Source organism: Pristis pectinata, chromosome 7 (genome assembly GCF_009764475.1).
Source record: "Pristis pectinata isolate sPriPec2 chromosome 7, sPriPec2.1.pri, whole genome shotgun sequence".
Taxonomy (NCBI): domain Eukaryota; kingdom Metazoa; phylum Chordata; class Chondrichthyes; order Rhinopristiformes; family Pristidae; genus Pristis; species Pristis pectinata.
In genome coordinates this window covers 61150292-61158216 of record NC_067411.1, presented here as the reverse complement: position 1 = coordinate 61158216, position 7925 = coordinate 61150292, and the positions used below count along the sequence as shown (strand labels likewise).

Here is a 7925-nt window from a genome sequence, read left to right as displayed (position 1 = left end):
TACAGCACTTGGCTTTCACCTCTGAGAGATGGATTGAAATCTGGACTGGTAAAGTGAAAGGCTTCTCATATGCCCAATGTAAAGGTAATTTGGTAATTGGTAATTATTGTCGAGATCCAGTGAAAAATTTTGTTTTGCATGCCATTCACACAGATCATTCCATGATATAAGTACGCCAAAGTAGTACAAAGGGAAAAGCAATAATAGGATGCAGAATATAGATTTACAGTTACGATTACAGAGAAAGTGCAGTGCAGGGAGACACATAAGGTGCAAGGGCCATGACGAGGTAGAGTGAGAGATCAAGAGTTCATCTTTATTGTATAGGTCTGTTCAAGAGAGTTATAACAGCAGGATAGAAACTGTCCTTGAGCCTGATTGTGCGTGTTTTCAAGCTTTTGTATCTTCTGCCCGATGGAAGGGGGGAGAAGAGAGAATGACCAGGGTGGGTGGGGTCTTGACTGAGATAACAGCCAGTCCTTCATGGAAATATGCATCCACAGCCCAAATTGTAAACAGTGCACGTAATTCTGTCAGTAATTGATCATTCTCTGCACCTGCATTTACTTATGTGCAGCTTCACATGATATGGATATGTCTCCAGCATTTCTGCAACCCAGGGGCACTAACTCAGGTTGACAGTCATCATAATCAGGGACAGAAGATGATAGAAGGTCCAGGTGGCTGTGGACAGCTTTGCCTTGCAGCGGAGACTCCCTCTGCTTTGACAGAAGGCCAATCAGAAGATAGGCAAATGGGAACCAACACTCATTTGCCTATCTTCTAACAAGAAAAGCCAGCAGTTCCAAAAGTGCCATTACAAGACATGAACTTTCATTTCAACCCTTCCTGATCAGCAACAAATAATACCAGGTCATGTGTTACATGGTTTAATTAACAGTAGCCATCCCCCTACATTATCCCTGAGCTGGACTCCAGTAGAAACTGTCTGTTCCACATGTGGAATGTTTCTGATTTTTCATGACAATCATCTTTGGGCTTCAACAAATGTAATTGATCCTGCAGTAGTGATTAACCTAAATCTTTTCTCAATATTGAAAAGGGTGAAACCATAGTCAAAGAGCAATCCCAATGAAGCTGCTTCAACCAGTTCAAACGCTCTGGTGGTTCAAATGTAATTAAGTTACATCCAAAACTATTCACCCTTTTATTTCGGTTCAAGATTGAAATCATACTGATCAGACCCCACCCACAAACCACCCAGGTTCAAGTTGAAAGAATCTGCTGTTTGGGCAGGATCTGCAAATTGGCCTCATTTTCTTAAGTGCAGAGTACCAGTAGGCACATTTAAAAATATTCACATTTCAACTAATTGTCAATTATATTGGCCAGTGTACACCAGTAAAAATATTAAAAGGTTCAAAATGGTGAAAACAGAACTCAATAAAACTACCAAAGCCAATCCAGCTAATTATCACTCCAACCAGTCTGTTCTCAATCATGAGCAAGGAAATTGAAGTTGCTATCAACAGTGCCATCAGTAACTTCACCAATTTTGGTTTTGCCATGATCACTTACTCTAGACTTCATTTTAGATTTGGTCCAAACATGGCCCAAAGAGCTTAATTCCAAGAGTGAGGTGAGAGTGGCTGCACTTTACATTACAACAGCATTTGACTGAATGTGGTATCAGGGAGCTCTGATAAAACCAAAGTCCACGGACATCAGGAGGAAAACACTCCAATAGCTGGAGTTATCCCTTACACAATGGAAGATGGCTGTGATTATTAGTGGTTAATCAGGGCATCACTGCATCCTGGGCCCAATCACGTTCATCCTCCTTTCATCATAAACTAAGATGTTATCTCACAATTGTGAAATGTTGAATTAATTCCAAAGTCCAAGGTAATGAAGCAGCACATGTCTGTATGCAGGAGGTCCAAGTCAACATTCAACATTGCTTAGATATGTAGTGAATAATATTCACAAGTAAAGAACTGGTTAACAATCTACCCTTGACATTCAATGGTATTATCATCACTAAGTCCACCATCCTGGGACTCAACATCCACCAAAAATGCTCATGACCAGATACATAAATATTGTGGCCACAAGAGAGGGTCAGATTCTGGGTATTCTTTGGTGAGTGAGTCATCTCCTGACACCCCAAAGCCTTTCCATCATCCAGAAGGTGCAAGTCAGGAATATACTCTGCACTCCCCACTGTCTATAGGAGTTCAGTTCAAACAACACTCAAGAGCCTCAATTCCATCAAAAACCAAACACCTATTTGAATAGCAACTCATCCACCAGATTATGTGCTCACCCCAATACTGGCACACTGTGGCAGCACCTAGAATATGTGTTCCTCACCTAGAATAGGTTGACAACATCTCCCAAACCCATAACATTTTTCACCAAGGGGGACAAAGACTGCAGCTGCATGGAAAGACCACCACATGCAAGTTCCCCTCCTAATCACACACCAGCCTGACTTGCAAAAATATAACCTGTCCTTCATCTTTGCTGGGCCTAAATCCTGGAACTGCCCATCATTCACTGTGAGAGTACCTTCAATGAGAGGATTGCAGTGGTTCAAGAAGCCACCTTGTCAAGGGCAATTATGGATGGACAATAATTTCTGGCCTTGATATGTGCATCCTGTAAATACTGTAAGTAGAAAAGTATTGTCCTGGATTTTGGAGAATGCCATTATAACAGCATTGAAACTGAGCAATACAATGGTCCTACATCCATTCAGGTCATGGAGCCATCATCATAATATTGGGTGGCACTGAAAGGGTCAGGACTTCAGCATGACCGAAAAGGTACTTTTTTTGGAGCTGAAAATGTTACACTTTCTACAACTACCCTGAAGTGCTCATGCTCCTTGGACCAACCAATCAGCGCCTTAGATCATCGGCATCAGGGTAAGTGGTGGTAGCTGTGGGTGGGGGTGACTGAAGTCAGGAGGCTTCACAGGGAGGTGGGACAAGTGTTGGGATGGATGTGGTTGGGTTCACACTACACAAGCTGAGGAGAAAAAGAAATAGGCATCCATATTAAACCCTTTAATAGTTTCATTAGTGAAGCCCAGTCTCCTCAGGAGTCAGGAATTATGGGTTGGGGAATGTCAACTGGGCCCAAGAGAGGGATCTGCATTTGGAAGCAGTAGGTCCAGGAAGGGCAGTCCCTTGTGACAGGAACCTGGAATTCATGTCTGGGGACTAACGGTGTGATCAGGAATTGGTGGGGTAGGGAGCAGGGACGGCAATCAAGAATCAGTTTTGGGCAGGAGGAGCATTTCCTTGTGATATCTGGCCTGGATACAAAAGGTAAGTAAAGGGAGTTTTATGGGAGCCACTTCCAGCATAGAATTAAGTAACACATGTTTATTCTGGGAGTGACCGCTGGCTGTTGATTAACGATGGCTCCCTTAACAACATGCTTCAATTTCCCACACAGCGACCCAAAATAAACATTGCATGGAAATTATGTCATTGAAGTATTCAATCATATGATCACCACAAAGGTGAAACACAACAAAAAAATACCTGGTCAAATTTCTGGCATGATATTAAACACAACATTGCTGCTATTTTGTCATTTACTGTATCATACTGGATCCCAAAGTATAAAAAGAAGTATGGCAGTATCTAATATCTACACCATTGTTTTCATGGCATTTTCAGACTGAGTTACTCACAGGTAGGGGACTATTCATCTTTATTCAAGATATTTTTTGATAAACTAATCTTCAGCTATATCAATAAAACTGCACCAGGTTACCATCCTTAAATATAAGGAACATTGTTTAAAGTAAAGAGAGAAAGCGATTACATTCAACAATGTTGACATATTCCATTGGCTTGTAGGGGATTTGATATTTCTGATTATACAAATTAATTTTAATGGACAATTAATTTAGCCAAGATAATTTCAGACTCAGTGGAAAATCTTCCCCAAGTCTTTATTACTGTAAGTAAAGTAAAATGCTTTATAATAAAAGAGGAAAGGCAGAAGTGTTATATATTTTGTCTTTATTTTTCTGGAGCAATTTGTGGTTCCATTATTAATCCCAAGGTCCAGGGAAGGACAATCCTTTAATGATAAACTTTAAATATCATTTAATTTGGAGAATCTGGTGACCTATGCAGGATTACAAGCTTTTGCCACCAAGTATAATGCCACCTGCTTTTGACTCAAGCTGCTTGGCAGATCGTCCTTTTGTTAATGTCCTCTTGTTGGCTTTGAGTTCAGTGTTCCGTGTTGTGGTGCAAAACCACACCAAGACAACAATTTGCGCCAATATTCAGGAGGAGATGTGGAGAGGGAGAGATAGGAGAGACAGAGAGAGAAAGAGAGAGAGAGAGTGAGAATGAGCACCAGTACTTCACACACGCGCGACTGTGGACTCATGCACATAAACACACTTAAAATGACGAACAGCTGCTCACAGACAGACATGCACGTTACTTTTTGAATTTGTTTTTTAAACACGTCAGAATAAGACCACGAAATGAAAGTAAAGGATCACTAATTTGTAAGCAGAACAAGTTCAAATCCAGTCCAGTATTTCTATGCATCCCAGGCATTTGTTTTTGAATTCTGTTCAGGTAACATGTAAATTTTGACTATGGTCCATAGAATACTGCTGTATTTTACAAATTGTTGTTTATATTTAGTGGACTGGTTTGCCTGTTGCTTGAACTTGGCGAGCGATAATGGATTAATCAGCAAAAATGCTTGTTTCCTTTCAATTTGAACTGATCACATGGTTCCAACTGTCATTTCACTGGCTGTGCAGCTTCTGCTGCTGCTGCTGATTCACTGCTGCTGACTGGCGCCCAGCGAATGAAAGCTCCTTCCAGTCATGACTGAACAGTTTCATTGGGAAATGCTCTTGAAGAAAAGCTGACCAAGATGCGAAGGTAGAGACAGCATTATTTGAAATGTCTTTAACTTTTCATTGATTGTGCACAGCTGAATATTTTATTGCGATTGTGACCGTTTGTTTCAATAATACTAATATTGAAAGTGGCAAACAGCTTCCCTTTCTAGCATCTGAATTCCACAGTGGTTAAACACGCATGGTGCTGGTAAATCTTAACAAAGTAAGAATGTTTATTTTCAATAGCTAGAACGATGTGATTTTCAGCCAAAAACCCCTTTAGCATCCATGCATTTAGTATTTTCTACCACACAATCCAGAAAAGCTGCAACAGCTAAAGAGCTTTGCATATCAACTGTTAAACCTCTCCAGAAACTGTAAGTTGCAGCAGTTATAGCCATTCGATTTTTAAGAGAAAATTATTGATGGATGCATTTCAAGATAGCTGAGAAGTGGACTTTATAATTCTAGGATTTCCATGGTGCTCTTTAAGATCAAATAGGAAAAGACTGTGGAGGGGATGCAGTATCTGTGGGCATTTATTCACCTTAGATACCTTTGCCATACATTGCGTATGACGCCAAATATTAACAGGAGTCAACCCAGGTCCCCTGCTTCACACAGCCACTGGTAACAGCACAAAAAGAACCAATCAGCAAACAGATATTTTGGCATCTTTCAAGTGCTGTGGCTGTCACAAATAACGACATTGAAGTGGCTGGTGGTCCTTGCAGCGGATGTGGGAGAGGAGTTTTGGATACTCAAATAGCAGGAAAGTATAATCAACAGATCAGGCTCGGTCTCAGCTGCTGGGCACATTGCAGTCACCCAAATGGCAAAATATTCACCTGTTGTGGCCGGTTTCTCTGTGAAATAGTCACGGGCACTCCTGATGTAATACTGGACAGCAAAAGTGTTATTTAATAAAACTAATTCAATGAACTTTGCCATAAGCCTTATTGTGGTTTGATTCATTGGTGTCTTGGCAATTAGAGTTTACCAGACAGGGTCAGAATTACTACCCAGATACCCCAATATCCTTTTGAGTTTCTTTAATGTGGAAGACTGCAATTTTGCACTCATTTCTGGGTGCCTTAGCATCGATTCAGGAAATTTGTCTCCTCATTTTCTGGCGTGGCTTTCATTTTCTCTGGCAGTTTCTTTCTGGAGTAGACTTTCTCCAAGTTAAGTCAATATGCAAAATTTGTCTGCAGCAAGATTTACCATTTCACTGGTCAGAAAAGCAACAATTCCTATTGATTTGCAGAACAAGCAAGTTTTACCAATCCCATTTCTCCTGAGACCATGTTATATGAAGGGGCAATGCTCAAACTGCATTATTTGAACTCACTGAGAATGCTTAGCTCCACCAATTTCAAATACAACTTCACCTGTATGCCTTTACTGCTCTGACAATAGAGCTCAGGGTTATTGTTACCCTTATAAAAAACACGATGATGCTGGAGGAACTCAGCAGACCAGGCAGCATCTGTGGAGAAAAGCAGGTGGCCAACGTTTTGGGTCAGGACCCTTCTTCAGGACTGAAGATAGGAAAAGAGGAAGCCCAATATACTGTATAGGAGGGAAAGGCAGAGCAGTGATATGTGGACAAAAGAGGGGAGGCAGGGTAGGCACAGGGAGGTGGTAGATAGATGCAAGTAAGAGATAGTGATAGGCAGGTGTGGGGGAGGGGAGAGCAGATCCACCAGGGGATGGTTATCATCTAGATTCCTGCATCTGCAGTCCTTTGTTTTATTACAGTTACTCTTAGTTTCCCAATGCTACTGATGTGCCACGTCTCACAGTTTTCTGCTCATTACTGCATTGGGAAGGTCAGCCAAATTTTATATTCAAGAAGAAGCAACTTTGTCCTCTATTCCCTGAGCCTACCAGAACAGACAATGGCCCCAGTCATTTGTCTGAATTGCAAGCTTCCCCAAAGCGCAGGCATTCAGAGACTGCATTCATGTCATTACAGGACCTCCTTGGCAACCAAATCTTAGGTGCATCTGGCTGTAGGCTGGATGGTCTCCTGCGACAGCCCCTCCCCAGTGTGGAAGGAGCATGTCTTCTATGCATACTGTCCTTCACCAGCCTGTCTGGGTCCTTCTGAACCATTGGGAGCACTGAATCCATCCCTTCATTGCAGTATCAACAATCATCAGTAATTGGAAGAGTGTTGCTTGTATCTCGTTGCAGCGTTTTAAAAGCTGGCTCCAAAGGTCATACCTGCTGATGGTACATGGTGATAACTGCAAGAACTTGGAACACATCAACATGGAAGACTATGATATTGTCAGCTTCAAGGCAGTGTTGCACAAGAATCCAGACCTGTAAATGTTGCAATTAAAGTCACCTTTATGCAGCTTCTTTATGCTGACCAACAAGATTGTTTAAATGCCAACAAAAGGTAGCATGGAGCAACGTGTCGGCACCTCGTTTGATTACCACAGAATGATAGTTTCCTTGGTTACTTTCAGCATTATATTCACTGTTCTGCATTCACACTGTAATTGTTTCACTTCAGGTGGAAGTACTCAAGGGTAGGTTGAGAAGTTCATATGTGGTTCTTTTGGATAAGCATGTTAAACAGATACATGTTGTGTGCATATATGTACAGTATGTGCACACAACCTTCATGTACTTAATGATTATTGGAGGAATTTTGCCCCTACTGTCCCTCACAACAAAGCACCTCCTTCCGGAAATACACAAGTCACTTTCAGAGATACTGTGCTCCTTTAGTGCCGATGGATTGATTTTCTGAGTCTTGTCCGCAGCGAGGACCCTTGTCAACTGCAAAGGTCAAGGAAAAGAACAGGGCCTCATTTTGTTAGGCCTCTCCTCCTCCTAGATTGGGATTTTGAAGGCTGCTGTGGGCATGGGTGGGATAGAGAGGTGAATGACCAGCTGAAGAAAGCATCTACATAAAATTCCCAGGTAAGTGAGCATTCTTAGCTTCTACCTAATTTTCCTTAAAGGGCCACTCACTGAGCACTGAAGGCCTGAGGTCTGTGCACTGCTGGACTTCGAATCACCAAGAGGGCAAGGGATCAAGAAAGAAAGGCAAGTG

General features: G+C 41.7%; 1 protein-coding gene across 1 annotated transcript in view; it reads left to right on the top strand.

Annotated features, from left to right (window-relative positions):
* The first annotated feature begins 4809 nt into the window (after nucleotides 1-4809).
* The window catches only part of LOC127572619 (cyclin-dependent kinase 4 inhibitor C-like), a 52999-nt gene continuing 49883 nt past the window's right edge, over nucleotides 4810-7925 (top strand). The window contains exon 1 of the mRNA XM_052020084.1: nucleotides 4810-4892. The gene's annotated coding sequence lies outside the window, so the exon portion shown is untranslated. The remainder of the gene's footprint in view (nucleotides 4893-7925) is intronic.